General features: G+C 34.9%; 1 protein-coding gene and 1 pseudogene across 5 annotated transcripts in view; one reads left to right on the top strand and one right to left on the bottom strand.

Moving 5' to 3' along the window:
• The window catches only part of Il33 (interleukin 33), a 168478-nt gene that overhangs the window by 130339 nt on the left and 23533 nt on the right, over positions 1-14606 (bottom strand). For all 5 annotated transcript variants that reach the window (XM_040285741.2, XM_078047619.1, XM_040285742.2 and 2 more), the window contains one exon: positions 12394-12491. The gene's annotated coding sequence lies outside the window, so the exon portion shown is untranslated. The remainder of the gene's footprint in view (positions 1-12393; positions 12492-14606) is intronic.
• Positions 1-14606, top strand: part of LOC101964011 (lupus La protein pseudogene) — a 41064-nt pseudogene that overhangs the window by 9490 nt on the left and 16968 nt on the right.

Here is a 14606-nt window from a genome sequence, read left to right as displayed (position 1 = left end):
TAAACAAAAAGATAGTTTTTCACAATTTCCCCCTGCATGACCTGGCTTCATATGATATCCTACTTTTTCCATCTTTTTACTTAAAAGCCCTGCTTTGTTTTCATTGTCCCGGATTAGAGCCTTTTAAAATTCAATATTTTCTGGAAGTAAGCTGTCCTTTGTTTATTAGATTCTCCACAAGACGTAATTCTGGTGTTGTTTTTTGCTGCTATGATGGTGGTGTTAATTGTGGATGTTGTCCTTTTTACTAATTTTTCTCCCCTCATCTTGTTCCTGACTCCATTTATTTTCTGGGCATAAACGACACATGGTGATATTACATGTCCTTGTACTATGTCTTTAGGAAGCTAGCACTGTCAAGGAGTAAACCATAAGAGAATAGGAAGTCAAGTTAATAGAACAAATATATTAGAAATAACCATGAAGTCTAGGGAGAGAGGAATTAGCAAAGCCTTGGTAAAGTACGTGGGGATAGATACAGACTATTAAAATCAGGGTTAGCTACTTGATATCTCCTTTGTCCACAGTCCAAACTAAGTACAGAAGGTATATGCTTTGGCACCTAAGCTTCTTTAAAATAAGTTTTTAGTAATACATTTCATGTTTCTGAAGCTTTAGGAATTCAGAAGTAGTAAGGCTGAATTATCAAATCCCAATACTATCTCCTGTCATCCATTCAATTTTCAGTTAAAATATCTACTCTGGAATAGATTTCCTTCTTTTTCTTGTTTTGTTACCTCAGATTTTGAATGTTTGAGCTGGAAGTGAACATATTAATCACCTCTCATCATGCCACAGGCAAAACAGAAGCCCAAGATCCACATTAATCTTAACTCCAGACTCTGGGGGACCAACTTAGAGGTTCTTAAAATTTGCAGAGCATCTATAATTGAGTCAAAGCATCTAGCAAGCTAACAGAAATTCTTTAAAGAAAAAAAACCCTTTTCTTCCAATTATGATATCAATACAAATTTATTGCAAAAAAAGACCCTGGAAAATATAGAAAAATAGGAAGAAGGAAAAACATCATCTGAAGTTCTACCAATAATAATATATTAATTAGTCTGTGATTATTTCCAAACTTATTTCTATGCCTTTAAAAATTGCTCTGATCTTACAGAACATATTTTATGTATGACTTTTTTTTCAATAACATGAAATACTTTATTAAAATTTATGAAACCTCTTCTTTATGACTGATTAATATTCCATTGTATATATATACCACAACTTCTTTATCCATCATCTTTTGAAGGGCATCTAGGTTGGTTCTATAGCTCAGCTGGATCTAGAGACTATCAAGCTAAGTGAAATAAGCCAATCCCTAAAAACCAAAGAAAATTTGTTTTTGCTGATATGTGGAAGCTAAACCACAATAAAGGGCCAAGGAGGGGAAGAAAAGAAGGTCAGTAGATTAAACAATGGGGAATGAAGGGAAGGGAGGGGGGCAGGATTAAGAAAGACAGTGGAATGAATCTAACACTATTTTCCTATGTATATATATGAAAATTCTTAAGAATCCCACTTTCATGTATACATGAATGGGGTTTGAATTAGAATAAGATATATTCCATGCTTGTATAATTATATCATAATGGATTCTACTGTCATATATAACTAAAAAGAACCAATAAATTTTTAAAAAGAAAAATTTAAGAAAACTAGAAAGGTTTTAAAAATTTATGAAGCCTGGGTATTTTCATGGATGAAAATTAATCCTGACACAACTCACACTATTCACAAAAAAAAAAAAAATTTCGTAGACCATAGCTCTAATATAAAAGCTAAAACTATTAAGCTAAACTATAAAAGCTGAACACTAAATCTAAAACTATAGAAAAAAAACAGAATATATTTGCAATCTAAGCAAAGATTTCTTAAATCAAAAAAGGCACTATTAAAAAATGATAGAATGGGGGGCTGGGATTGTGGCTCAGCGGTAGAGCGTTCGCTAGCACGGGAGAATAGAGCAAGCTTTACTATACTTGCATATTTCAAGCTCCTTCTTGACCAAAGAAAGTCACACTGATTGAGGTAAAGTCGTTGTGAAAATTACTCAACTTTAGAGCAGTAGTTTTCAAATATAGGTGATTCTGTCTCTCACAGGAGGACATTGGCAATATTTGGAGACATTTTTGGTTGTTACACTGTGAGTGGTGAGAAATGATATTAACATACACTAAGTGGAAATCAGGGATGCTGCTAAACATCCTACAATGCCCAGGACAGCCCTCCCACAGGAAAAATAAATCCCCCAAAATGTCAGTTATAGTGAGATTGATAAACCCTGCTTGAAAGAATTGCAAAGTTAGGGCATGAATACAGGGAAAGATGAAGAACTGGGGCCATTAATTTAATCTACTATAGATTATAAATGTGGATACTTCTGTTAGAATTCTTCATTGAAAATCTTACAAAGAATTATCATTTAAAATGATGAAAATGTGGAATTTCTAAGAAAGCTTACAATAAGTGAAACTAAAAATATATTAACCTGGTCCTTTCAAATCCATTAAAAATTTTGAGTTTATGATAACTTTTCTTCATTCCTGGATCACATTCCCATGTATTACTCACAAGGAGTTTTAATGTAGGCACCTCTAAGTGCTATCCTTCTTTATACTTGAATGATCACTGCAACAAAAGCACATCTTTGGAGAATGTTTACAATATTACTTCTAGAGTAGTTCTGAAAAAGGAAAACTTCAGAACATATTTTCAATAGGTCAATTTTCTCAACATTACCCAATGTCAAGAGCAGTTTCAATTGAATCCTAAAAGAGTAAAGTCAAGAATTTCCTCTGGGCTGGGTGTCAGGCTGGAAGTGGTTGTTGCTATCGTGAAAGTTAGAAGCATTTCAGGGAAATACTTAAGGAAAGGGAAGTTAGGTCAAGTTCTTGATATCTGCTTTTGACCTTAAATGACATTTCTAGTGGTCAAGATTTTACATGATAGAACTATGGCTGAAATTTTGGTCTTGTAATGTACCTTCTCTTTGAAGGTTTTCTTAACAACTATCTGCCTTCAAAACAAAATAGATGAGGGGCTGAGGCTGTAGTTCAGTGGTAGAGCATTTGCCTTACACGTGTGAGGTACTGGGTTTAATCCTCAGTACCATATAAAAGTAAATAAATATATTTATTTCAAGTAAATAAATAAAAATATTTTTTAAAAAAACAGATGCAAAAGGTAGAGCAAAGTTGTCTTATTCTTTTTTAAATTTTTTTTATTGATTTTATTTTTAAAATACACAACAGCAGAATGTATTACAATTCTTATTACACATATAGAGCACAATTTTTCATATCTTTGTATAAAGTATGTTCACGCCAAATCATGTCTTTATACATGTACTTGTTTTTTTTTGCATTACAATTCTTATTACACATATTATGAAACTTTGTTGTAAAGCTGAGGCATATTCTGTGGGTACCCTAAAATACAACCTTCAACCTCTTCTGCATTGATTTTTCCATTAATTCCATGGTTTGGTGTATATTCTCACACACCTGACTCTGATCACCAAAAATTCAACCCTTTAGTAACACCCTACTTCTTCTATATTCCAGCTAGAAACCACTACAATGTGGGCCATTAAATTATGTCATAAGTTATAAGTTTCCTATGAAAAGGGAAAGTTAATGTAAGACCTAAGATGAAATTTTTTTTTTTTTTTTGGTACTAGGGATTGAACTCAGGGGCACTCAACCATTGAGCCACGTACCCAGCCCTATTTTGTATTTTATTTAGAGGAAAGGGTCTCACTAGTTGCTAAGCACCTTGCTGTTGCTGAGGCTGGTTTCGAACTCACAATCCTCCTGCCTCAGCCTCCCAAGCCGCTGGGATTACAGGCATGTGCCACTGCACCTGGCTCTAGGATACAAATTTGAGGCTATAGAGTTAAAGCAGAAGTCAGGTAAAGTGAAGATATCAGAAAATTATTAATATATGTAAGATGGGATTTTATTTATATGAGCCTTTGCTGACTGCATTTGCCTATCAGGGGTATTTTATTTGAGGATATTAACTGTCTATAATAGAATCCTCTCTAGCTAGGTTAACCAAAAGACACTAAAAATAAAGAAGTAAAGAGATTTGTTAAAGGAAAATTGTTAGCTCAGAGAGTCTCTTGGAGGATCAGAGAGGTCAGATTCCAAGACTCCAAAGCCAAAGATGGTTAGAACATACTTTCGTTGGAGGCAGGGGTGTTGGAGGCATATCACTACCACTCCCCTTTAACACTGATGATGTTTAGGATAGCATGCCAGAAGTCCTGCTACCTGTGGCCATTCCCTTACACTGCATTTAGAAGAATCTGAGTTTTACATGACCATGGAATATATGACACAAGTTTATATTTTCTTTAAAAGAATCTATGTAAGTTTTCTCATTTTCTATATTGAGAAAGTGGTGCACATAATGTAGAAATTACTAAAATGAGAGATTCTGTTTGATTTTTAAAATTTCTTTATTTGTTCTTTTTAGATACACAAGACAGTAAAAGTGTATTTTGACATATTATACATACATGGATATGACTTATTCTAATTAGGATCCCATTCTTGTGATTATACATGATGTGGAGTTCCACTGGTGGTGTATTCATATATAAACATAGGAAAGTTATGTCTGACTCATTCTACTATCTTCCCTATTCTTACACCTCTTCCCTTCCCTTCATCTCCCTTTATCTAATCTACTGAATTTGTATTCTTCCTCTCCTGCCAACCCCTCCCTGCCCCTTGTGTGTTAGCATCCACATAAAAAAAGAACATTTGACCTTTGGCTTTTGATGGATTGGCTTATTTCACTTAGCATGATAGTTTCCAGAACCACCCATTTACCAGGAAAAATCATAAAGCCATTCTTTTTTATATATCCCATTGTGTATATATACCACATTTTCTTTATCCATTTGTCTGTTGAAGGGCCTAGATTGGTTCCATAGCTTAGCTATTATGAGTTGAGCTGCTATAAACATTGATATGGCTACATCACTATAGTACACTGATTTTAACTCCCGTGAGCTAGGAGTGGTATAACCGGGTCAAAGGGTGGTTCCATTCCTAGTTTTTTGAGGAATCTCCATACTGCTTTACATAGTGGTTGCACCAATTTGCAGCCTCACAAGCAATGTATGAGTGTACCCTTTCCCCCATATCCTCACCAATATTTATTGTTGTTTATATTCTTGATCATTGCTATACTGACTGAGATGAAGTCTCAGTGTAGTTTTAATTTGCATTTCTATTGTGACCACTACTGGAGAATATACATTACAAGATGAAATAATATCAAGGTGAAGAAAAAATTGTAAAAAATGTTCTCTATCAGGAACTGGTAGACATGGGAAACCAGTGGCTTAACAGGACTGCACCACACACTGCTACATATCTGGAAGATGAAAGGGTTGGTCTCATTAAACCGTCTGACTCTTGTTTCTTTGTCAAGATAGCTGAGCTCTCCACAGGACTCCAGGATTTTGCAGGGATACACAATTGTCAGTCTTGGAAGGAGGTTAGAGTTGCTGTGAAATCATTTATTCCGATCCTGTGAAATGGTTGGCAAACCTTGCTGTCCTCCCTCTTTGGCCTTGACTATAGATATGCACATCAACCACAATCACACTTCCTTCCCTGGAGGCTGCCCATATTGAATGTGGATAACCTGGGCAACTATCAATGGCCATGCCAGCATCAGTGTTCTCCTTGGGGTCATCTGAGAGGCCTTATTGTGACTACATCACAGCTCATCTTCTCCCTCTGCCCAATCCTGTATCCTTCCTTCCACAACTTTGGATTCCAAAAGTATCTCCAATATACTTCTGCATGCCACTCTCCATTTCAGTCTGCTTCTTGGGAAACTCCACCTATTATAAGTGTTATTAATTTGTTAGGATTAGGCTCAACTGAAGTAATCAACAACAAAACAATAATTATTAAGCATAGAAAATTATTCTTTCCAAAGTAAAGTTCATATCAGAGATCCAAAGGTAGTATGGTACACAATGACATGATACAGAAATCAGATTCTATCTTTTTGCTCCTCTCTGTAGATTTGACCTCTTTTTATCAGCATACTAAGTAGCAAGATGGGGGAAGGGACAGAAGAAACAAACACAACATTCGTGCTATTTCTTAATGATTGTCTCATGAGTTGAGGAAGCCCATGAGGAGGAAAAATCCTTCATATTTCTGTTGAAACATCAGGAATTTACTGTCTTCAGCTGTTTTAGTTGATTTGGCCCTATGATAGGCAGTAATTAGTCCTGCTTTGACCTTCTTTTGAACTCATCCTTACTAGGATAGCTCCCTTCAGTGTCCACTCACTCTACTGAGCTAAATTCCTGTTTCCTGTACCTGCTTTTGATTCCAGCTTCATGCATAGTATGTAAACTCACTACCTCCTCAAGACCTTTTTAAGGAAATGCAGGAACCTTCCATCTTATCCACCTAGAAACCAAGGACAACTCAGGAAAGTTGAACTCAGACCCATACTCTTTGCAATGAGCCTGTACCACAGATTTCCTTGCTGAAGCTGCTACCAGGTCAGTGGATAACCTCCCTTTGAAGCCTCAAACATGGAATGAGGAAGAGTCCTCAGATATGGGTGTTCCCATTTTGGCCAAAGCTGAGGGAAGGGATTCTAGGCCTTCATTGCTCCTCAGTCTGCCTTCTCTCTTCTCTGCCACAATCCTCTTGGTACAGAAGGATAAATTCAGGCTTTCTATTTCCTCTGAGTCATATCCTCCTTCTTCTAGACTTAATCTCTTAGCCAAACCTTAATCGTAGACAGGATGTGGGAGAAAAAATATTCAGTTTATCAATGAGATAACTTGAACAACTGCATTATTTATTGGGTTATAGGTCTTTTTTAGTTTGAAGAAAAATGCGTTGCATTACCATTAATAATTTTTTATTTTATTCAGGAGAACAGAGTACTACATTTGTCTCGACAGAGAATATTGTGATTCCTACTTGGCCTTGTAAAACTAAAAATAGAAATGCTTTCCTTTATGTTATCCTAAAAAAATAGAGGTTTTCTAAATGCTAAAAAAGATCAATTTCAAGTTTTTTTTCCTCTTGTGATTAGAGCATAAATGGAGGCATTAATGGATTTTTTTTTAAAAAAGCATTTTCATTAAGCTTTTCAAAAATATTAAATCCCACAGGCATGCACTTATAACAATGTGGGAAAATATTCTTTTGTCAATGGACATGAAACAGATTTATTTAAACATATATCTTAAGTGAACCATAGTTAATAAAAATAAGTTAACTTTTCTCCTTTAAAGTCATTAAGAATTTACAAAGATAGAAAATAGCAGCTTTTGTTCAGTTCCTTATGCCTAAAAATGCTAGAGTCTCTTGTCTTTCCAAATACCTAATTCTTTGACAATACTCCCATCCATCCCCCAAATAAGAGGTCAGGAAATTTTCTTTAAAAAACTATTTTTTAGATCTTACAGAACAATGTTGCAAAATCTTTTCCTTATGGGGCGGGGGAGGGGGGAAGACAACACAAATCTAATTGGGGGATTGACTCAGTATTATACCTTCCTCTGGTTGGTGTATATTCACACACACCCAACTGATCACCAAAAATTCAACCCTTTAGCACTGTTATTTTATGAATATGTTAATTTTATTTTTTAATGAAGAGTTTCAAATATATACAAAAATACAGAGATTATTTAAGGATTTCCTATTTACTCATTCTCTGCTTTAATTATCATATGGTCATCTGATTTGATCTCTACCACTACCCACTACCACTTTCTCCCCATTCTTATAAGTAAATCATTTCATCTGTAAGTAAATGTTATTTTAGCCAGTATAACCAGCTCTATATTATGTTGGTTCCTTGGTTCTTTGTGCAATTTCCATCACTGATAATCAGTTCCTATTCAGGAGTTGTTTTTTCACTTTTGAACTTGCCATGTTAATCATCATGTTTATACCAGGCTGGAATTCGGTGCATGTGAAATATGCACTGAAGTGCGTGAGCCATCTGTGTATTAAAGAAAATCCATAATCTCGTGTACAATAAATGTTTAAGGAATTGATTGGCTAATAAGTCCTCAAACACTGTTTTTGGTTACATATTGTTTTGGTAAAATCCATATCTATTTATATTTTATATATTAGACCAAACTATCTTAGTTAATGAATTTGTATTTTATCTGCTAAGAATTAATAAAATTTCTAAAGATTTAAAACCACTGTAACTTTCTGTGACCACATCACCAATAGGGTTCCTCAAGCTTCTCTGAAGAAATTTATATTCTTATTCAACCAGTTTGCCTTACTCTTCCTTACTCTTAAAGCAATAGCACCACCATGTGTTAGATTTTTAAATGTTTCCTCATACTGGTAGAACTTGCTTTATATATAGATTTTAACATGCCAGTAACTCCTTTGCAGACTGTTGAAGTTTTGGACCCCTCTTCCGGTTAATGATTTCAAATGTATAAAACAAAATACATACCATTATAAAGGAAACTAGTTATATGAAAATACTATTGTAGCCAAGGGTTCATGGATTCCAGTTAGAAAGCAATAATAAGAGACCAGAAACGTGAAATTATGCTTCCCTCAGAAACAAATCCTGTCATTCTAGTAATTTTAAAAAATCATTATTCCAGTTGACTTTGCAGATAGACTTCAGGAATTACATAACATTTTGGCTTCATCATGATATTTATATACTTTAAAAGAAGAGAAAGTATTGAAGACAGAGTTTCTGTGCAATAAAAACCATTTATACAGTGAAAAAAATGTTGGATTTTGTATCTTAAATACTTGAAATTTGGATAGTCTTGCCAGGAAGAAAAGATATACCACAGAGTACCTGATAAAGTGGTATTGAAGAATTAGGGTTTAGCCAGCATACCTTTATTAGGCTTACAAAGTTGGGCTAACTGGACTATCCGATGCTGTTAATTCATTCCAGCGGGGTTAAGCTCAGCTCTAGCAGTTTCAGAATTCAGTTCTCTAGAGAACTAATGCGGTAGCTCTAAGTACCACTAGAGGGCACTGTGAAGATTCTGTTGCCAGTTAGGAGAGGGGAATTATGGAACAATAAACTAACTGGACAGTTAACATTGCAGATTGTGAGGAAATGGCAATAGGAAGGACTTACCAAGTATTTTAGTCTCTGCCATACACTGGGCATACGGAAGGATTGAGCTTCCCTGACCCTCTTATAAGTGGGTGGGGCCAAATGATTGGGTCAGCAAGAGTGACATGAATCTCTTATAGCCTAAGCATTTAATTGTTGGTGTCACATCTTCCAGAGTTCTCTTTCCCTTTGACTGACAATATTCAATACTGTAATTATTTTGTCGGTCTGGGATCCTGAGTAACCAGAGTGGGCAGAGACCTGCTGCTGACCCACAGTGGACATGTAGCATGATTAAGAAATAAATGTCCTCTTAAATTATAGGTATTTGGGAATTATTCATTACTATATCATGAACTAATCATTCAACAAACCTGTTTAAATTAACTGAAAGCCAGAAGAGGTCACATTCAAGAATATCTAATCTGGCCATGTTTTCAGAATCCAAGAGTACCCAGTGTTACTTTATTTTGATATTCCACAGGCACTCTTTAGAATGCTTGATGTGTTTTAAAATGTAATTCATTTGAGGAATTATTTTCACTATTCACTTACTCTTTGAGTTTTAGTATGAGCCAGGCATACAAATAAACAAAAAATCCATGCCTTCATGATGCTTACATTATAGTGGGTGAGACAAACAATAAACATGAACAAATTATATATGAAGTATGTTAGAAGATAAGTGGTAAAGGGAAACACAAAGAAGCAGAGAAGTAAGATAATTATCTATTTGAGTGATTTATATATAAATTAAAGTTTGAGAAGCTGTGCTTTGAATGGAATAATATTCCTTATAATGATTTTCTGCAGAATAATGAATGAGGTAATGGTCAAACTCTAAACCAGCAATTTTGGTTGGAGGGAAAGATCCTCAGTCAGTTTCTTGGAGGTTTGGAGCCAAATGCTAACATTACACAAGTACAAACTCACAATGGAACTTTTCCTCTTATTCTTTATGGGTGTGTATACATATGTGTGCCTGCATGTACATGTATATTGATGTTGAAGAGGAAGGCAACTAACTTTGTTAACTTTGTTAAACAACAGGCAAATAACCTAGTTTTAACGTGCCTGTTAGGCATCATGTTGCAGCAGTGAAAATAAATCTTAGGCTACAAGTAAAGATACATCAAGAAAATTCCATTTGCAATTAATCAAATAAAATTAGTTTTTATTCCAGAAATGGTTGTATGACTTTTTTAATTAGGAGGAAAATAATTTTTTTAAGTTTTTATGCCTCTTAATGCTTAGTCATTATTGAGCCTCTCTTGCTGTTATCATACCTGGAACGCAACTGCACATCCTCTAGGCCTCAAATCTGATTCCAGTCATGCAAAATTCCTTTCAGAGTTCTACCCTCTTTGCACTGACAGCACCTCACTTCAATCTCTGCCTTCTTTCACTTCCTACCTCAGCATTCTCTGATGATTTGCTGTGATTATCCATAGGTGCCTACTCAGCATTTAACATATATGCAAACTACAGGTGTTAATAACCCAACTCATAGCAGGTAGGAGTAGATAAATAAATAATTTTCTCCTATTTCCTTTGATGGACAGTTTTGATTTGAGTCCATGACAGTAACCAACTCAATAATACACCTTCTATTAACTTCTCCTAATTTCCTTTCCCAAACTCTTGCTCTCTGGGATTATTTCCCAAATAAATTACCTGCATCCAAGTTCTTCTCTTAACCTGTGATTTCAAGGAAAAACAGGCAAAGATACCTTCCCATCCAATGAGTTATATAAAAGGTCCCATAAGTCTTATCAAGAGAAACATAATTGGAGAACTCTCTGGGTTTTGGTTCACATGGGCCACCACAGAGATATTAATTACCCAAACTCTTTAGTCCCTCGGAAATACGCTTTTGCCATACCACCTCCTTTTGGGCAGTTACATTTACCAGGGCTGATAGCAGTATTAGCATTCAATTTCCCCTATGTACCTCTCACCTGTGGAAACCCAGCCACCAGAACAGTAGTTTCCATCCTCATGGAAGTGCCTTTATTTCTTTTATAAACTTGATGTACATCCACTTACTCTCTATTCATGTTTCTTTCCCTGAAAGGATTCCCACTTACCTTCCTATCCTCTCCACTCCCAAAAGACAATCTCCTTAATAAGTTGAAGCTTTGGAAAACACAGAAAACCTTTTTGTCTTTTTAAAAATATTTTATTTTTTTTAGCTGTAGTTGAACACAACATCTTTATTTTATTTATTTATGTTTATGTGGTGCTGAGGATCGAACCCAGAACCTCGCACTTTCGAGGCCAGCACTTTACCACTGAGCCACAACCCAGCCCCCACATTTTTGTCTTTCAACATTTGCTTTTCTCCTTATAAATAATCCCCAAGAAAAGGGTACACAAAGGACCTTGGGAAGTTCAGAAAGAGAAAAATCTCACATTAATTAATATTGCAAAAAATTGTACATTAATTTTTATCTCAATTACATGTCACAAAGAGTACCTGAAGTAGATCTTATTATTCCCCATTAAAAATGAGCCAACTGTAGTTTAAAAAATTTAGTACTAAAGCTCAAATTTGAATCTAGCCCTTTTCATAATTAATACTATGCAATCAGTATGGACAGTTTCATTTTGATTCTTGGCCTTCCATCTTGAATTTGTTTCCTTTATCAAGAGAAGAATCTTGATTATTCAGTGTTGTTCCATTTGTTAGAGGTATCTTTCTATCTACTTTGCTCTTAAGAATTTGCCAGGTATAGTGGTGCAGGCCTGTAATCCCAGTGATTTGGGAGGCTGAGCAGGAGTATAGCAAGTTCAAAGCCAGCCTCACTAGTGAGGCTCTGAGCAACTTAGTAAGACCCTGTCTTGAAGTAAAAAAAGAGCTGAGGATATGGCTTAATATTTTAAGCATCCCTGGGTTTAATCCCCAGTACCAAAATAATAATAATAATAATAATAATAATAATAATAATAATAATAATAATAATAGTAATATTTCAAGAAATCAACAATGTTGCTTTAGATCTATCTTAAAATAGCAATATAATGAGGAACTCTGGCCAGCCATGGAATTTTCTGCTGTTGCCACTTATTGCAGATGTCAAAATAGAACCTGGATCCCTTTCTCACAGCTGGAAGAAGATTCCCTATTTGTCTTTAGCAGCAAGACAAATATAATTTTACGAGCCTTCCAGATCTTCTCTGGGTTGGAATGGATTTAATGGCCAGAAGTAAACACTATTGGCTAGTTGAACCCCCACCCCCATCCCAGCAGCAGTGGAATCAGATACTACTAACCTTTCAGGCTGGCTCTGTTTTGCTGTGCTGAGAGGATCCCAGTGGGACTTTTGCTGGCTCTGAAGCTTCAAGTTATGTAGATAGGTTCTGGATGATCTCTATGGAGATAAGGACATGTATCCAGCTCAGGAACTTAGTGCCTTTTTTAGACTATTGCTTTACATTCCCCATGTTTTACACTGGTAGTGCAAACGTACACTGCTGTCATAAAAATTCATACAGAAGTATGTAAAAGGGAAAGTGCTCCAAACCTCAAACACATTCCCTTCCTAACAAATAGGTATATTTACTAGACACTTTCCTATATATATTCTTTTTTAAAAATTTTATTTTTTGGTGTAGATGGACATAACACAATGCATTTTATTTTTATGTGGTGCTGAGGATTGAACCTGGGTCCCGCCCATGCTAGGCAAGAACTCTACCGCTGAGCCACAATCCCAGATCCATATATATTCTTTTTATTTTTTATTTTGGTACTAGGGACTCAACCCAGGGGTGCTCTACCGCTGAGCTATATTCCAAGCCCTTTTTATTTTTTATTTTAGGATAGAGACTCACTAAATTGCCAAGTACTGGCCTTGAATTTGTGATCCTTCTGCCTCTGGAGTTGCTGGTCATATTCTTATACACATATATAGGTGTTTTTATTTGTTTAATACAAAATGGAATAAAATCCACAATAAGCACTTTTCATTTTAGAGTGTGAATTGGCTGGGGGATTGTTAATGTAGATTCTGGATTCTTAATCTCAACTGGAGAAAGGTTGGCAATTCTTTTTTTTTTCTTTTCATATTTATGTTTCTTCATCTCTTTTACCATGTTTTCATGACTTCTCCAAAACTTTGACTCTTTCCTCAAACTCTTACTGCTTCACTTGTAACCAGTGGCTTCACCAAGTAGTAGATATTTTCAGTTTTGAAAACTTCTTCATTTACTGCCTACCTCCCACTTTTAACTGTAAGCTTATCTCACATGCATTTTCTCCCAGACTTTCCCTCCTTTTCCTTGTCTTCCACTTGTACTCTTGTTGGATTAAGTACATTTTCTCCATAAAAAAATAGCATAGGAAAAGATTGAGTAAATGCCACAAATTTTAGAATGTTGCACTAAGTTGCTATGTAAATCAAGTCAACATCTTTACAACAAATCAGAACTCTAAGAAACTTTTTAGGAAAACAAAAGAATCTAATGAATATAAATATTTTAAATATTTAAAATTAGTCCTTAATTATTTTTTATTACTAATCATAAAATATTGCATATCTCTAATTGCTAAACCACACACCTCTGGTGACACATGTCCCAGATTACACAGGAAACCTGTTACCTGATAGAATCCAGTTGACAGATGACATATCTCAGATTTCCACCTCATCTAAATCCTTCATGTTGAGCCCTGTAGTTATGTTGCTTTTGACTTGCACACACTAAATTCTTATAATAGTTGGAATTTATTTTTAAGCTATTCCATTCTCTGTGGGTTTAATTTAATGCCAATTTTTATTATTTATATTTTGTAAAACAATATCTGATATTGATACTCTAGTACAAAGATTAAACATATTAACCTTTTTTGGTATCTGACCTTTTATTTTTCAAAACAATTTCTCTATTACTGTGTCATCAGATTCTATAAAATCCTGAAGGGCATTTCATTGATATTGTTTTAACTTGTATGGTAATATGAAAATTATTTCAGGTGTTAGGGGACCACACTCTAATGTTTCTCTATGATTTATAATGGTTTTAAATGTAAGGTTTTTAAAATTTATTTTTAGAGAAACTTTTTTTTATTAAACTACCTTTCTAACTCTTGGTTTAATTAATTTCTAGGGTTTATTCCCTTATCAAAATTTATTAAATCTATCTATTCATGTCAGGATCCTGGCAGGAAACAAAAAGCATATTTAGAGAGTGTTACCAAAAAGAGTATACTGAAGGAATAATTTACAGAGATGTAGGCAAAGTTAAAAGAAAATAATGAGGTATAGGGTCTAGTAGCAATTATATGCTTTTATCATCTTTAGATCTAAAAGGGATATGGGGAAAAACTAGCATATGAGAGTTTACAGTGTGGAAGTGAGGCTCCCTTATAAGAAATATGACCATAGAATTCTGCCAGTAACCAAATTGCATCAAGGTGAAGAGATGGGGAATAAATACACTAGCTCTCTGATATCTCTCTTTGGTTAAGTCAACAGAAACCAGAG

Source organism: Ictidomys tridecemlineatus, chromosome 4 (assembly GCF_052094955.1).
Source record: "Ictidomys tridecemlineatus isolate mIctTri1 chromosome 4, mIctTri1.hap1, whole genome shotgun sequence".
NCBI classification, from domain to species: domain Eukaryota; kingdom Metazoa; phylum Chordata; class Mammalia; order Rodentia; family Sciuridae; genus Ictidomys; species Ictidomys tridecemlineatus.
The sequence above is the reverse complement of the archived record's forward strand: the minus strand, read 5'-3'. Positions and strand labels throughout refer to the sequence as shown.